This window comes from Chiloscyllium plagiosum, unplaced genomic scaffold, assembly GCF_037043375.1.
Source record: "Chiloscyllium plagiosum isolate Xiang-an unplaced genomic scaffold, Cpla_swu_hap1 HiC_scaffold_234, whole genome shotgun sequence".
In the NCBI taxonomy this organism is placed as follows: domain Eukaryota; kingdom Metazoa; phylum Chordata; class Chondrichthyes; order Orectolobiformes; family Hemiscylliidae; genus Chiloscyllium; species Chiloscyllium plagiosum.
The window spans coordinates 167,164-184,388 of record NW_028270373.1 but is presented as its reverse complement, the minus strand read 5'-3'; the positions used below and the strand labels follow the sequence as shown (position 1 = coordinate 184,388).

General features: G+C 45.0%; 1 long non-coding RNA gene across 1 annotated transcript; it reads right to left on the bottom strand.

The window, feature by feature from the left end:
* Positions 1–7,034: 7,034 nt before the first annotated feature.
* LOC148133647 (uncharacterized) lies at positions 7,035–15,578 on the bottom strand. Its single transcript, XR_015756254.1, has 3 exons — positions 15,496–15,578; positions 14,989–15,104; positions 7,035–7,053 (listed from the first exon to the last, which is right to left on the bottom strand). It is a non-coding gene; the product is annotated as an uncharacterized LOC148133647 (long non-coding RNA).
* Positions 15,579–17,225: the final 1,647 nt, after the last annotated feature.

Below are 17,225 nucleotides of genomic sequence, written 5' to 3'. Positions count from 1 at the left end.
TTAGGTTTCTTGTCCTTATGATTTCTGTAATAATATCTCGTTTTGCTTGTTGTCTCTCCTCACCTATCCATTGACGTCTTCTCTCCTCTGTTTCCAATGGCCCAACACGCCTTCCAGGTGAAGCAACACATGAACTGCACTTTACGGAATCCACTCCACTGCAATCACTGCTAGCAATGTGGTTTCCACTATTTTGGGAAACGAAGTTTGGACTAGGTCACCACACTGCAGAACATCTAAGTTCTGTATTCAAGAAGAGTTACAGCAAACCTCACCGCTGGAAGCACACCACCTCAGTTTCTATTTGGGGAGTCTGCAGCCCTCCAGGCCTCATATCAATTTATGTTTTTAGAGCCTGAACTCTCCCTTGTCCTATCCCCCTATCCCAAACGCCATGCCTTGTTGTCACATGGCCTTCCATAACATTTTAACTGGAAAACGCTGTTTTCAGCCTTTGCCCCTATAAACTGTTTAGCTTTGATACCCAATGGCACATTATTACAGTAACAGTCCTCTACATATGGTTCGCCACTGACAGTCTTCATTAACAGGTATTCACCTTGCCAGCCAGATCATCATCCATTCCTTTGTCCAACTGTTCTTCTCTCTATTTGAACTCTATCCCTACCTATCGCTTACACCTTTTCCTCCCCCAACCCCCACTATTTCTTCTGCAGATAGACCAACATTTTCCAAGCTATCGTCAGTTCAGAGGAATGGCCACTGGAATCGAAATGTTAACTCGGATTTCTTTTTTTAGATGCTGAGTTTTTCCAGCAGCATCTGGTTTTGGTCTGGTTAGAGTCGGATACTGTGAATATTCGAGGAAGAATGACTGTGCATGCCCTGATAGAAGAATGATACCGCGCTTGTGCAATGATCCCCTGCACAGAATACAAAACTCTGTTCCTGTGGAAAAGTTCTCTTGTGGGTAGTTCTGAATACAAGGTGAGCAATCGGCATGAACTTCTTCGGTCGATGAAAACAGCAATCATTTCTGCCACAGTTCTCTCCTGGATGTGATGAACAGCAGAAAGAAAAGCAACCCTCGTGTCATATGTGAACGTATTGGAGTCCACGCAGGAGGTATAATCAAGTGACAGTTTTTTTTTCCAGATAGAAAACGCTTTCTCACTGTAACAATCTGCCATTGGGTATCAAAGCTAAACAGTTTATAGGCGCAAAGGCTGAAAATAGCGCTTTCCAGTTAAAATGCGTGAATGTGTTCCCTCCAGTGTGACAGTACAGTTGTGTACAGTTGTAAATAGAATAACTGGATGAATCACTTTACACATTCAGCTGGCTAACAGTCCTTCTGTGGGAAGACATCTGTATACAATGCAGGAAGGTGCACTGAGAAGTTCTTGATCAGTTTCATCTAAGGACTGAGACAATACTGGAGGTTTTGAAAGTCTTAAACGTGGACAAATCCCCAGCTCGGAGTGAAGTTATATCTCACGTTGCTCTGTGAGACAAAGGAGCAATTTTAGGGTTTCGGACCAATGTTACACATTCCTCTTAAAATGGACTGCGCCCTGGGGACTGCCGCTGTGGGAATGTCCAGGGATACGGGCACAGACCCAGTAGCTGGTCTGGTTGACCTTTGGGCACAAATGTGGGTCATGTCAAGGAAAATGCTCATCCACGGCTCACGGTGGATTAAGTGCTCTGTTTTGTGTGCCCTGTTACCGATCAGTGTTGGTGTACAGGTCAGACCAAGAGTGATTATCCCGATGGTTGTAGCGAGCAGCTGGATCCCTCTGTGGTGTCTGGAGCTGTATCCTGATCTGCTTGGTTGTCCTTCTGTGGAGGCGGAACCCTCTTTCACTGGGTCGCATTCTGATCTCCCTTGGAGCTTGACAGCTGGCACCGTCGTCAGACAGATCAATAGTGGTCCTTTCCATCTCGGGGAGAGAGAATCTTTCGGCAGGGACTGTCTCCTTACACAGTGCCCAGTTTAAACTGGTGAGGTCGTTCCTATCGTGGAGTGGACATGGCAGATTATTTTTGTTTGCTTTTCTTTTGTTGTACCCCCACATTATCGTCTAACTGCGGTAGTGCTTATTTTTTCCCCAGCACCCATGTTGTGTGTGTGCAGGTTTGATACACAGTAAAAGATTGAAGGTGCACGAATCTTTATTCCGTTTCCACCAGCAGGAAGATAAGAAGCACCCAAATACATCGTAGGTTGCAAATCTTGGTTTAAAGCGATCCTTCTACTAATGGCTTGAACGTAATCACAGATAATTTCCTGTGTTAAGAGCAGCGCTGTGTCATTGCTCGTTTTGGGGGTACGTTGGCTGTGGGCATGGGTCGTTCCATTAGCACTTCAAATGTTGTCACTTCCGGCGCTCGGTTTCCCTGTCCACTTACTGTGTGAAGCACCAATGGCCGGCCGTCTGGCCAAGCCAGTCCTGTGTTCCGAGTGATTTGGGGGAATGTGGTTTTGAGGGTGCTTTTCATTCTCTCCAATATTCCTGATGACTAGGGGGTTGTACAGAATGTGGTATCTCCTGGGTATCCCGAGGGTGTCATAGTCAGCAGTAATGAGCTTCGCAGTCATATGGGCCCCATCCTCCGTATGTTTCTAAGCGCCCTGGGATATAAAACTCTTGAAATAACGTCCTGCAGGATACACTTTATCACTGCTCTGGCGTCATTTTTTTGATGGGGAATGAGTCTACCCATTTTGAAAACATGTCGACAATAACTAGGTCAAATTTTTATTCCTCCTTCTGAGGCGTGAGGGCAAGGTCAATTTGAAGGTGGGTGAATGGACCATCAGGAACTGGAATGTAGTCACGTTTGGCCATCGGCTTCCCTGCATTTTTCGGTCGACAGATGAGGCACTGTGACAGCAGAGCTTAGGCAGCTTCAGCGACTCCCGCTGCATACCAGGAATGGCTGACAGCATTTGCCTGTGTGTTCGAATACGTGTACCACCAGGTGCAGGTGGGCTTTCAGTTAAATGATGCAGCGGTGGGCAAGAACCTGTAAGAACGGTGATTGTATGGCACCAATGCGGGTCCATGCGGCCCTCTCTTCTGGCGTGGCGTTTGCTGTGCTGTTGGGACTGCATCGAGAGAGTCAGAGGACTCTGGATGTTTCACCACCGTGGGGGTCTGCAGGACATAAGTGGCAATGAGTAGTGCAGATTCCCGTGTGGCTGCATCAGCTGAGGCATTTGCTTGGTTGACGGGATCGGTGGCATGGTTATTGGCGTCACATTTTATAATGCAACAGCTTCGGGTGAATGTTGGCAACGAGTGCAGCATGTTGGCGTGGTCTCCCTTCAAAGCTGATGAACATCCTTTGTTTCAATATTGTGCCAAAGTCATGAACGACCCCAAAGGCACATCTGGAGTCTGTGTAGATATTGGCTGTCCTGCCCTGTGCCAAGAGGCAGACTCTGGTGAGAGCAAAGAACTCTGCCGCCTGTGTGGACACCCCATCTGGTAATGCAGCTGATTCGAGAGTGGTGATGGGGGTGCAAATGGCTTGGCCTGCTATTGTGTATTTGTCTGATGGCCGGAAGGAAGAGCCGCTGGTGAAAACAATCTGGTCCGGGTTTTCTCAGACTGATCAGGACACCTGCTGAACCAGGCGAAAGTGAGGACTGCAGATGTTGGAGATTAGAGTCAAGATGAGAAAGGTGCTGAAAAACACAGCAGTTAAGACAGCTTCCGAGAAGCACGAAAATGAACGTTTCTGGCAAGATCCCTTTGTCAGGACTGCTGAACCAGGTCCAAGAAATTGTGGTTGTCTGCAGAATCATGTTAGGTGAGCGGAATTAGAGTGGTGGGGTTCAAAGTTAGGGCGCGGTGTAGGGAAAGGTATGCCTAGATCACAATTCAACTTCATGACCAGTTCTCTGAGTTGCAGTAAAATGTTGGATTGTTGCTGAATTAAGCAGCAGGGAGAGTGACACTGGGACCAAAAAAGTACACGGGTGATCTGGCACAATGGAGGTGGCCTTATCCGCTGTTATTGTGGCTGCTTCCACCGTGCACAAACATGCCGGCATTCTGCTCATAACAGATGGTAACTCAGCATTATAAAATGCAACTGGGCGACGGAGATCCCCATGAAGCTGTGTTAAAATGCGAACACTTCTGACTTGGTTACATAAAGATAGAAGCCCTGTGAGTAATCTGGGACTCCCAGAGCAGGAGTGAGGATCAGTTGTTGCCTCAGTTCAGTGAATGCCCGTTGCATTTCGGTTGTCCACTTCACTTTGGCTGGCTGTTTAGGGGAAACTGCCTCCCACAGAAGTGCATCAATAGCACAATGGACAGGAATCCAGGGCCTGCATTAGTTTAACAGCCCCAGAAATACTTGCAGCTGTCTGTCTGTGACAGGTCGGGGAATCTGGGCGATGACAGACAATTGCTCCATGGACAGTGCTCTGAGGCCATAGCAAAGATCGCACTCCAGATATTAGACATTTTGCTGAGACAACTGCATTTTCTTGATAAACACCCTATGCCCATCCTGTGCAAGACTGCAGTGCAAGGCCACCATAAACTACTTGCATGCAGTAGCGGAGGTGGAAGCCAATAGCAAGCCATCCGCATATTGGAGGAAGGTGCTGAGCATGGTAGGTGAAGGGTGGACAGGGTGAGGAATAAAGCAGCAGCATAAACTGTGGGACTCTCCGAATACCATTAGGAAAAACCGGTCTATGTATTTTCGCAGCCGCCATATGTAAAAACATAAAGGTTCAGGGGGCAACTTAAAGGAGAATGAGGCTGAGCAAAGGTCGATTACAAGAATATCAGCTGGAGGAGGCGGGGATACTGGTCAGGATAGCATTTGTGTCCGGGACTACTGGGAAGCAGGGAACAACAATGGCATTGACAGCCCTAAGATTTTGCACAAAACACCATTTTTGTGATCTTCCAAGCTTTGGGATAGGTAAGAAGGGAGTGTTGCAAAGACTGGTTGTGGGCAGGAGGAATCCTTGTTGAAAAGGTGATTCCATAACTAGTTTGATTCCCAATACTGCTGCCGGTGAATCGGGTATTGTTGTATTGATGGCAGGATTGTTCCCTGTCTGAGAGTAATTGTATGTTGTTTGGGAGGACAATAGCTGGCCTGCATAGTTCTATTGCTGTGCCTACAGTCATTATGGGAGATCACCTAATAAGAGTTGGCTCTCCGAGGAAGAGGCAGCGTCTTTGCCTTGTTTTGTAAAAGTAGTTTGTAGGAATGCGGGATCACAGCGCACACACAACTCTCCATTCCCAATCAGTGCAAGCTCTACGAATGGGTCTGTGTCTTGCCCAGACGGTGTGAAATGTATTGTTGGTTGTGCTACACGCCCTATCATGGTTGTGAGATCTTTGGGGTGCTGTGTATTCTTAACTATGAAGGGTATTTGCAGGCCAGTGCAGCCTGCTCTGCGCTGAGTTGCACGTCTGCTGCAACACCCCGTGGTCTGAAAAAGTATCTGCCAGTGATGGTTAGTGGGGAGTTGAGCTCCAGATGTGAGTCCATGAGTGGAGGATATGTTGATGCTGAAACCGGGGGGGGGGGGGGGGGGAGGGGATGGGGAGGTGAAAGCTGGGCAGTGAAATTGACATACAAAACGGCTTGGCAACAGCACCCACCAGATAATGGGTAGAGGATGAAGGGGTAGTTGATATGCAGGAGCAGAGACGGTCAGGAAAGACGAGTGTAGTTTCTGGCGGGCACAACCAGGCGCTTGAGCCATATACTAATCTTACAACTGACAGCAGGGGAATTCCAGACTGCTCTTGCAAACATCCTGGAGCCTTAGTGCACCGCCACTTCCCAGAATGTGCTGAAAAGAGAGAAAGAAAGAATACAAAAAGAATGGGCCATGAAAAGTGAATTTCACCAACCACATTCTTGATTAGATTACCTTTCCCTTCCGCCGTCTCCAGGACAGAAATGAAGGTATTGGTAGAAATGTAAGAACATATGACATCGAAATTCATTGGAATCATTTTCCCATTCACCAAAACAGAAAATAATGGCTAGTAGAGTCACTATAGAACTTTGTTTCACTACAGCGATGAAATAATGGTCTCTCTTCGGTTCCAGTGAAAACTCAACTTGTCTGGAACAAAACAGCAGCAGTAGAGATGCTTGAACCTACGATTTATCGTGTGGGCGGCGAGCACGATCATGACAACATGAACACTGATCCCTTTGAGAGAGTCTGCACTCTCCCACACCGCAGTTAATTCTTCAAGTAGCAAACCCACCAGTTCTGGGTTTTCTTTGTTTGCTTTGAACACGCTAGTTAAACATGCTGTAGCTTTGTTGTTGGCCCACAGAAATGGCAGTGGTGGGATTGGAAGCGACGCCCCCTTAGAGACTGGAACCTGGTTCCAGCGCCTTCGACCGCTCGGCCACGGTAACACCCGAAAGCGTGCCAACTATATTCATACATTTTCAATTGTGCTCCTGCAAAATAATAGAAGTAAACTCACAGGGAAAGCATTCCGTGATCCCTGTCCTTCTCGCATCGCAGCTCGGATATGCCCGACTACAAGATCAATTTCGCAACAGATAAAGGTAGCCCATCAATCCACACAAAAATCAATGGAAAGCTGAATCTATCTTCTGAGTCTCTTTTCAGCTACAAATGTATATGCGAGTGTGAGAATGCATGTTTTGATTTGATAAAATAGCCATGACATTACTGGAATGTCGATTCTTGCTTTAGGAAATGATTTCACCCATTGGTCGAAACAGAACAACTTTCACATTAACACGGAACATGAAATACACTGGACTTCAGAAAAAATGCACATAAGTGAGTATGCCGAGTTCCACATCATACCGTGCAGCATAGTTTCAGTCACCGGGACTATTTTGCAGAATCAGTGTCCCAAAGAATGTTTTCTACCTGAAAAGCCGCGGTAGCAGTCCAATCCGAGAAGATAGATCACAATGTCAGCATGCTCATACCTCGGTGGCAGTATGATTTGGCACTTTCCTTGTCTGTTACATTAACCGTGCAACTTGCTGCAGAGATGTCTTCACCAGGACATGAGCGACATGGCTGCCAGCTGAGTTGGAACCCTGTGTGGGAATCGATGGGAAGCGACTCAGTAAATTTTACGAAATTCCATGGTGCTTATTATAGATGCAGTGTCTGTTCACGTCAATCTAAAAGGCAGTTTCTGAACATAGCAACAGAAGTCAAAAGGTGATTACCCCACTCCCCACTCCAGAAGATGTCAAAGAGGTGCTAAATGTACGTGAGTGCTCTTTATTCTCGATGTAAAAAGCTCTCCCGCCTGAGTCACCTTCATGTCTCTAATTGTTGAGTGAATCACAATGGAAGAGTTTCATCAGAGGTGCAACTGCCTCACTTTGTTATCCGGCTTCCCCCCTCCCCTCTGCCACTCACTCCCCGTTTACACTTTCCTGCTTTCTGTGATTTTAAGAAAACCAAATAGATGCAATGCCATTCGGTAACCTGTCTGTTATTTCCGCAGTCTCAGTACCAACATGACTTAGATCTCGGGGCGCACCTTAATATGAGTGACGCTATGACAGCACAAGTCCAGAGGTTCCTCTGAAACTGTAAATTCATTCATTGCTTTGCTGACGGAATGAGCCGCTAACGTGCGAAAGCATGATTCAGGACTTCTGGTGCTAACTCTAGCACATTGAATAACGGCAGACAGCTTCAAAATGAGACCTTTCAGAGACGACTTTGGGGTATATTTGACAGATAGGCTACATTATGAATCCATGGTGCACCGTGACACCAGCACATCAGCTTTCTCCTTGGCTTTGGAAAGGACCATCTGCGCAAGGAATGCAAATGCGTCACTGCTTTTTGTGGCAGGATTAGAACGTTTCGCCCAGTACTTAAAATGGAATTGCATTATTTTTCACCCTGAGAGTCGATTTGCGCGAGTAAACTCAAAGCTGATGGGAAAGCAAACAGGAAATCTCCGTTCTCGTCCATCAAGCAACGTCGTGTTGCTTGCACCCGCTTTCAAGGATTACTATTAGCGGGGCTAGCCATCACTGGCTGTGGCGCAATAGTTTAGTCTATTCGACTGTTCAACGGAAAGGTAGCATTGTTAAACACTGCAGAACGGAAAGACTTCCTTACTTTTGTCACGACTGACCATACTTCGTGAGATAGTCCCGGATCCTCAGTTGAGGATTTTTGCTGCTGGCAGTTATCTCACAAACCGTGTTATCTCGAAATGTATTGAGCGAATTGCAAAACAGAGAGCAGTTAACACGGAACACAAACAAAACTGGCATTCCTCATGCATTTTCAGACACAGAGATGCATGAATGCTAAATGTGAGATATTCCGAGGGCATGAGTTATAAAGCAATCTCACAACTAACAACAGGGCAATTCCAACTTATTCTTTCAAACATACTGGAGCCTTAGTGAACCACCACTTCCCAGAAAGTGCTGAAAAGAGAGAAAGAATGAACACAATAAGAATAGGCCATAGAAAGTCAATTTCATCAATCACAGTCTCGATTAGATTAGCTTTCCCTTCCGCCATCCCCAGGACAGAAAAGAAGGAATAGAGAGGAATTTAAGAACATATGACATCGCAATTCATTGGAAACATTTTCCCTTGCGCCAGAACACCAAATAATGGCGAGAAGAGTCACTGCAGGACTTTGTTTCACAACAACAATAAAAAACAGTCTCTCTTCAATTCCAGTGAAAACTCAACTTGCCTGGAACGAAACAGCAGCAAGAGAGCTGCTTGAGCCCGCGATTTACCGTGTGGAAGGCGAAGACGTCATGACAACACGGAGACTGACCCCTTGGAGAAATTCTGTACTCTCCCACACTGCAGTTTACTCTCCAAAAGAGACAGACCCGCAGTTGTCCTTTGACCACGGCACTTGAACACGCTGCAGCTGATGTGACGGAAATTGCAGCAGTGGGATTCAAACCTCCACCACCTGCCACATTGGAACCTGAATCCTGCGGCTGAGGCTGCTTGGCCACGCTACAGAGCCCTGACCTTCTCTGAGTAATGAAGGGAGCTGTGTCTGATCCGCAGGACACCCTGCAGGATTATCAGGTAGCGACTTCCTCCCTGTGACCTGTACGTGCCGGCTAAGATTCTGTTGTGCAGATGTGTCCCGGCTTTGCCAATATCACCGTTGTTTAACTCCCTACATTCTGTTGGTCTAACTGTGATTCCACTCAGAATCAAAAATGTGTCACAAACCATCTGAGCTGTGCTGGCTCTCCACAGAGATAAATGTGTTTCTCTTTTGGTATCATTCTCTTGCCTTCTCCCTGTAACTCTCCGCACGTTTACTTTCAACATAAACATAAAACTGTTTTTAAATAACTCGATTGAAACTGCGTCTTTGTCAATGTCAGGCAATGCATTACAGATCCTAACCACTCCCTATGTGAGAACGGTTCTCCTCATGTACATTTTTTTACGTTTACTAATGACTTTAAATATCTGCCGAATCATTCTCGACCCTTTCAGGCGTGGGGAGCATTCTCCCTTCCTTATTTCCTCTGTCTATCCCACTCATGTCTTGGAAAGGTTTAACAAGGCCAGCTTTCGACCTTCTACTCTCCATGTAAAACTGTCCCAATTTTCCCAATAACCTTTATTATTGATATTCCTCAGATACCAGACCATTCCCATCAACTTGTTCAGCGCTGTTTCCAATCCTTTCCCGTCCCCACTTCCGAAATGTTCAAACCCAGAACTGTGCAAACATCAAGATGGTGGAATTATTCAGAGTGAGATTGTGTGGGTGAACATCCTGAAACACTTGTTTCACTTTTACCGCATGTGGTACTTTGCCATGCCCACTACAATGACACTTATTACCCCAGAACTCGACGTTATTTCAAGGGGTGCAACTTCATGATTTACACCTTATTTTTATCAAACAGTTGATAGGACGACCGGGCAAAGTGAAATCAAACAACCAAGGCTCGATGGCGACATGAAGTAAGAAATTCTCACATGTCAGTATTAACTCAAGCTACGAAGCGACGATCATGCCCCTAAACACGTGACATTCTTACGTTTCCAACACCAAACCAGCTCAAAGTCGCTCAGAACTAACTACATTTCACTTTGCTCTCGGATTTCTAAGCTCCAAAGAGTTTCAAGAATATCGCCTTCTTATTCCGTCTCCTTGTTGACGGGACAGTGCTGTTTATCCCTTCCGCTTGGACTCCATCGGCAGAGTTTTCAGCTATTTCCCTCCAATGGCAGGCAGTGTGAGGGGAGGCAAGCGTGGATGTGCCCTCAAGCTCGCTCTGATCGGCACAGCCAGTTCCATCAAGTGCTGGAAATCTGCAAGTTTGTTTGGAAACTTCCTGAAAATATCGTTTATCTGAGAGTTGTCTGTTGGGAAAGACAGAATGTTCTCCGGATTCTCTGCCATCAGTTAAATTCATGTGAGGGCATTTTTGTGCAGCCTGTTTGCTGTTCAGACTCCATCTTCACACAACAATCCTGTAGGAAGGTTTTTGTAACAGTGACATTATTTTCTACACTGCAATCGGGCAGCAGTTAACACCTGAGCCCCAACTGTCCCAAATGAAGAAAATGCGAATGAAACCCTCAGTTTCATCCCCACAGTCCTGAGCTGCGGGGCTGCAGACAGTCTAACGCAGAAGAGAAGGTTAAGATGAAACACTGTTTCACCATCAGCCACTCTGTCCCAGAGACAGGAAGATGGACAACATTAACGTGTGACGTCACTCATACGTTGACTGAAGCTGGTCAACGTATGAGTCCTGGGCGAATCTCTGTAGCTTGTATATCTCTGTGGTTATTCATAATTGGCGATCTATGTCCTAATAATATGGTATTGTGTCAGTGTCATAATGCTGTCTCCAACAAGTTGATCCAATTGTCACTCACGACTTTTCATTTCACGGGAAGGACACTGCTGTGTGAACCAGCGTAAGGACTGACTACAGGGCGTCATGCGCATAGAGCAGTCTACAACTGATATATCTCACCTTCACCAGTTTATTCCCAGCTCTGGCAAATGATTTTGTGAATCAGATCAGAGCGGACCGACAGACAACAGAAAAAGAGCGTCCAGACCTTCACAAGTGTGTTTCCTCACATGTGTAAATTTGGCGGGTGTATCATAACGAAACGTTCATTTCAGATACATTGAGTGAAAGGAAGTGGAAAGTGGAACAACATGCAATACGTAGAATAGAGCTATGTTATCGAGGAACACGAACGGGTCAGTACACACACTGACACCTGGAATTGTCAACGAGCAGAGGATGTTTTCAATCCATTAATTTCCGAGTAATGTGCCCAATAGGCTCCCGCTGGGCCGCTCTGTTAGCGCTGACCACAGCAGTTTCCCACAGTCTTCAGCTTTTCGTCTGGGGTGTGGCATGGCAATCAGTGTCGTGGGAGAGAATTGTGAACGTGCTCTTCAGCTCCATATCAAAAACAGGTTTGGGGATCGGGGAGGCGGCATGAAGGAGTAGGAGTTATGCAAATTGTGGAAAGCTGTACAAAAGGGAGTTCGCGATGCACAGGAACCCATTTTCTTTTGGGAACCTTGTGCAAATAACGCCATCTGAAATAGATGAAACATTCTGAAGCAGAACTACAGGGAAAGAGAGTATCTCTCCCAGTCATCGGGAACTGTGTCTGTGTCCTCCTCAAAGTTACAGCAAGGCCTCTGCTGTCTGAATCAGCATGGAATGTTACTGCAGCATATCCTGTCGCTCAGGCACACTGCACCTGATGTGTATAAACTTTATCACGTTACCACAAGCTCAGAGAATAAATTTCAAAGCTCAAATCATCACAGAGTGACAGGGAACAGAAGATACCGTTTCAGACCATTCTCTTAACACCCCTCAGAGCACAGTCTTGACCAGTGCATGTTCGCAACATTTTCAATCTTAGTCTGTGTGACAACAAAAGCAGGAACCAGGAACTGTTTATCTCGCTTCTTAAAACAGGCGTGAAAATTTTGCAGAGCATAGATACATCTATCTGCTGTTAGTCAAAAGATGAAAAGGAGACTATAGTTCACAGAGTATGGTCAGCCCTCTGGGTTATGAGTTCATCATGCTCCAACTGTGACGCTCTGCTCAGAGGATTTGAGCACAAACAAAGGAATGACTGAGTGACAAAATCTGTTGAAACCGATTCTGTGAGGAATTGAATGCCATGGAATGAAAAGCCCCTTGAGAGAGGGATATAACATTTTCTGTGAAGGGATTTTTTTCCAGACTGGAGGAGAGTACGCAGTGTTGTTTCCATAGGTGAATATCAGGATAGATAGATTGAAACAGCGTCGATTGTTATTGTACGGAGCCCTGTCGCTTTGACACACTGAACATTTAGTGCAATGGCGAAAAGCACGGACCTTTTGTGTAGAGAGGACAACTTCAAAATCTTTAATGAGGCAAAATGCACAAATGAGCGAAACTACAAAGCAACAACAGAAACTGGCGTTGCGTGACGAGGTAAACCCCCTCTGCTGATGAAAACCATCAAAACAGAAAGGATTCGTCCGTGTTGTCTTCTGTTAAAATTCAATAGGCAAAGAATTTCCAAAAAATCATTATTTAAAGATAAAAATAACATTATATTTTGATATTTGAAACAGAATAATCAACTTACATTTACTTTCAACGCCTTTCTCTAAACTGGTATTTAACCTTCTCCTCTACAATACCTTCCCCAAACCAGATTTCATTAACATTTACAAAAAAATTACAATTCAAAACCAGTCAGTTGTCGAATCTTTTCTTTGTATCTTCCTCTGTAGATTTATTTCTCCAGGTCGGTGTTGATGCATTTCTTCTATGCAATCTATTTTTCCAGATGGGCACCTCTTGAAGATTTTACTAACACCTTACAACTGTTGGTCTTTTATCTGCTCTCTTTGCTGTTCTTTGCCGCCCTGGGTAACTGTTAAAAATGTCCGATATTTGTCCCACAAAACGTTGGATCGTTTCATTGGTTTTAACATTGTAAAAATAACAAATTGTAACTTGATTGGGGCATAATTTAAACTGATTGGCCAAATTCGTATTTTGTTTGTATTCATGTAACACAGCTCTTAGTTGTTTTGACCAAATGTTATGTTGATACCTTGTTCTGGACTCCTTGTGCTAGCCAGACATTTCAGCGCCATTAAAAGAACATTATACCCACAACGTCATTACACTGGCATTTGCCAAGACAATCTATGTCGCTCAACATCGCTCTCTGTCAATCTCATGTGCCTGAGATTTGAACAATCTCTGGTATGTTCAACAAAACTGCACTATTCTCATAATCTCAGATTTAACACACTGCTTATGTATGTCTGACAATATTAGTTGATTCCTCACTGTGTTACTTCAGCACATGTTCAGAAGAAATAACAATAAGAACAACAATCACCTATGTGACTGCGATTTGAGCCAATGTTGCTGCAGCCAACCGATTCAGCTGGAAATGAAATCGCCCTCATCTTTACTGTACAGGTAATCAGATTGCATAGCACAGTGGTAAGTTTTCATGAGTTGAATTGGACCCAGCATCATTCCTCAGGACGAAATTTAATGCTATATAAAGACATGATGAATTACACGTGGTTTGGGGGGTGGAATATCGTTAGGAAGGATATGGTCAGAGTTCCCTCGATATAAAATCGTTCGAGATGACGGAAATGAGATTTCCTGGGAGATAAAGCCACGAGAAAATAAAAGAAGGGGTTTAAAGGGATGGGGGAATAGATGAGGAATCACGCAATACAAATCGGGAATAACTGAGTTGTGTCCTAATGGAGGTTTTCCAGCGGGTGTGAGGTTGCTAAGGGTAACTAGGAGGGAACTTCCCTCGTTCAGGTGAGTGTATGACGTTAGAGCTTCAAAACCAGCAAGGAGCGACAAAGACGTTGACAGCAGGAGCGAATTTAACAGGGACAAGGATTCTGGAGTGCCTGGATGAGAAGGCAAATGTGACACACTCGCGAATTAGTTAACGTTTATCAGAAAGAAATAGCATAATACCTGCAACTGAACATGTTAAATGTAAGAAGAGCTAGTGGTGTTGAAAGGTGTAGCAGCTGGTTCTCCATGAACTACTACAGATTGTAAATGTGCTGAGCTGTTTGTTTTAGCTTTGCATGAAATGGAAGCCGGTTATCTCAGTCCGCTGATGAACTGGTGTATGGTATGGAGTGAGACAAACAATGTGGGATTAATTGTCGCACTGTCTCAGGGTGCCAGAAGGATCATCCTATCCTCTGCTCACGTGATCTGTAATACAATGTGACTCTGGTGAGTAGGAATACACCTGTCGATGTCAAGCATCATTATCATTGCCATTTATTGCCTTGAACATTTGGTCACAATGACCAGGACCGGGACTGAGTCCTTTTAATATTCACTGACTTAATTGGACAGAGAAAAATGTTGTGCAAAATAGACTTGATTGAAAACTGGGTTTCCGTGGTTCTCTGCGTTGTTTACAGAAAATGTTACATTATCGCTATCACAGGGCTTCTCATTCGGTTGGCTTAAATTTGGCACTGCACTTGATTCAAAGAAGGATGACGGGGGGAGAAGGGTGACGGGGAGGGAAGGCGACGGGAGGGGGAAGGTGATAGCGGGGGAAGCATGGGTGTGTACGAGCAGGGAAGGGAAGAGTGTGTGTAAGAGGGAGCATGAAGAATGAAAGCAAAAATAGAGCATAGCAGGGTCTGAGTGATGTTTGTGAGGTAGGCTACACATACGAGTGGAATAAATTAACAGCAAATACGTCAGGGATCTGCAGTGACGAAGCTCTCATTTGACCATAACTAGAAGAAATAACAATAATCTGTCACAGAGAGTTAAAATACTCATTATTAAAGGTAGCGCAGGTTGGATATTGGCAAAGAGATTGTCATGGAGGACAGGGATTCAGATCCACAGTGAAGAGATCACACCAGGGCCTAACCAATGAACCACAGCAAAGCAAGTTAACTACTAAATTATAGATGAAAGTTCAAAAATATTCACCTCTGAATCAATGTCGTTGTACTTCAATGTAAACTCTCTAGCTGGAGCTTGGAGCTGAGAAGTTAGCACAGAACGTGCACCAGAGAAACGCTTCAGTTTTCATTCCTTCCACTACTCTGCAAAATGAGATGACAAAAGAAACATGTTGAGAGACATTCAGAATAAACAAATGTATCTCTTGGCTTGTGTATTAAACATCCACCTGTTAAAGGTGTTTCCAAAATCGACCACCATCAGTTCAGGATGGGAATTTCCAACTTGATTTGAGAGATCTACTATTTTAATGACAAGATTATGTTGTAGAGATTATTTGAGAGATGCATCCAATTTTAAGATGTTTTTCTAACCGCCAATTTTGTTCTTCCAAAGATTATTTGGATAGCAGAAGATTGGAATTCAGGAAAGAGAAAATTATTAATGAACAGATTCAATCTTCTGTGTGAATCTCCTCAATGGCGGAGTAGCTACCCAGCATTCTCCACGGGGATGAATACTCTCTATACTCACTACAGGGAGGGCGGTGCAGCCGCAGTGCTGTGTTTGGCTCCGTGTGAAATGGCGAGACGCGCTTTTCCAGACGGTAAGGCTGCAGAAGCTGGAGAGAGGGATTCAGACCGAGAATAAACCCTTCCAGCGAGAAGCGAAAACCTTTAAAATAACTTGTGGCTAAGTGTTTTACAGTTCCGAGGTGACCAGCCGCCATCTTGGCCGGAAATGTGGACGTATGCGCAGAGGGATGCGTGACGTCACTGGGCGGGGCCTAAGGGAGATTCATGCAGATGCTGAAAATCTGAGACGAGAGTCATAGAGATGTACGGCATGGAAACAGAGCCTTCGGTCCAGCCCATTCATACCGACCAGATATCCCAACCCAATCTAGTCCCACCTGCCAGCTACCGGCCTGTATCCCACCAAACCCTTCCTATTCATACACCCATCCAAATGTCTTTTAAATGTTGCAATTGTACCAGCCTCCACCATTTCCTCTGGCAGCTCATTCCATACATGTATCACTCTGTGCGTGAAAGAATTGCCCCTTGGGTCTCTTTTATATATTTGCCCTCTCACCCTAAACCTCTTCCCTCTAGTTCTGGACTGCCCCACCCCAGGGAAAAAAAACTTTGTCTATTTATCCTTTTCATGCCCCTAATGATTTTGGAAAACCTCTGTAAGGTCACCCCTCAACCTCCGTCACTCCAGGGAAAACAGCCCTAGCCTGTTCAGCTTCTCCATATAGCTCAAATCCTCCAATCCTGGCAACATCTTTGTAAATCGTTTCTGAACCTGTTCAAGTTTCGCAACATCTTTCCAATAGGAAGAGACCAGAATTGCACACAATATTCCAACAGTCGCCTAACTCATATCATCTTTAGCTGCAACATGACCTCCCAACTCCTGTACTCAATACTCTGACCGATAAAGGAAAGCATACCAAACGCCTTCTTCACTATCCTATTGACCTGCGACTCCACTTTCAAGGAGCCATGAATCTGCACTCCAAGGTCTCTTTGTTCATCAACACTCCCTTGGACCTTATCATTAAGTGTATAAGTCCATCTAAGATTTGTTTTCCCAAAATCCAGAACCTTGCATTTTTCTGAATTAAACTCCATCTGCTATTTCTCAGCCCATTGGCCCACCTGGTCAAGATCCTGTTGTAATCTGAGGTAACTTTCTTCTCTGTCCACTACACCTCCAATTTTGGTGTCATCAGCAAACTTACTAACTGTACCTCTTATGATCACATCCAAATCAAATCAGAAAGTGCTGGAGGAAGTGACCAGGTCAGGCAGGAGATAAGGACAGAGAAGCAGAGTGAACCATTCCAGTCCTGTGTGCATCTCCTTCAGAACCCATTGCCCGGGTGGTGCAGTGTCCTGGGCGATAGCTTTATAGCAGCTTCACCCTCAGGTGATCTTTGAAACAAAAGCAGTCTACTTGAATCCCTGGATATTTTTGCAGGTGACATTTTTAACCAACCTGTTCAGACGTGCCATGTCCCACTTGTGAAATAGGTGGGCCTTGAGAAGCCAGGCCTTGTTAGTTCGAGGGGAGTTCCTCAGGGTGGAGTCTCAGGGTCAACCAACTTCAGCTGCTTTGTCAATAAATTTCCCTTCAGAAGCAAGGTTGTTGGTTGACAATTGGACAATATTCAGCATCATTTTCAACTGCTCAGATACTGATGTAGTGCATATCCATATGTTCAGGTTATAAGGTTGCCCGCTGAGATGGTAGGT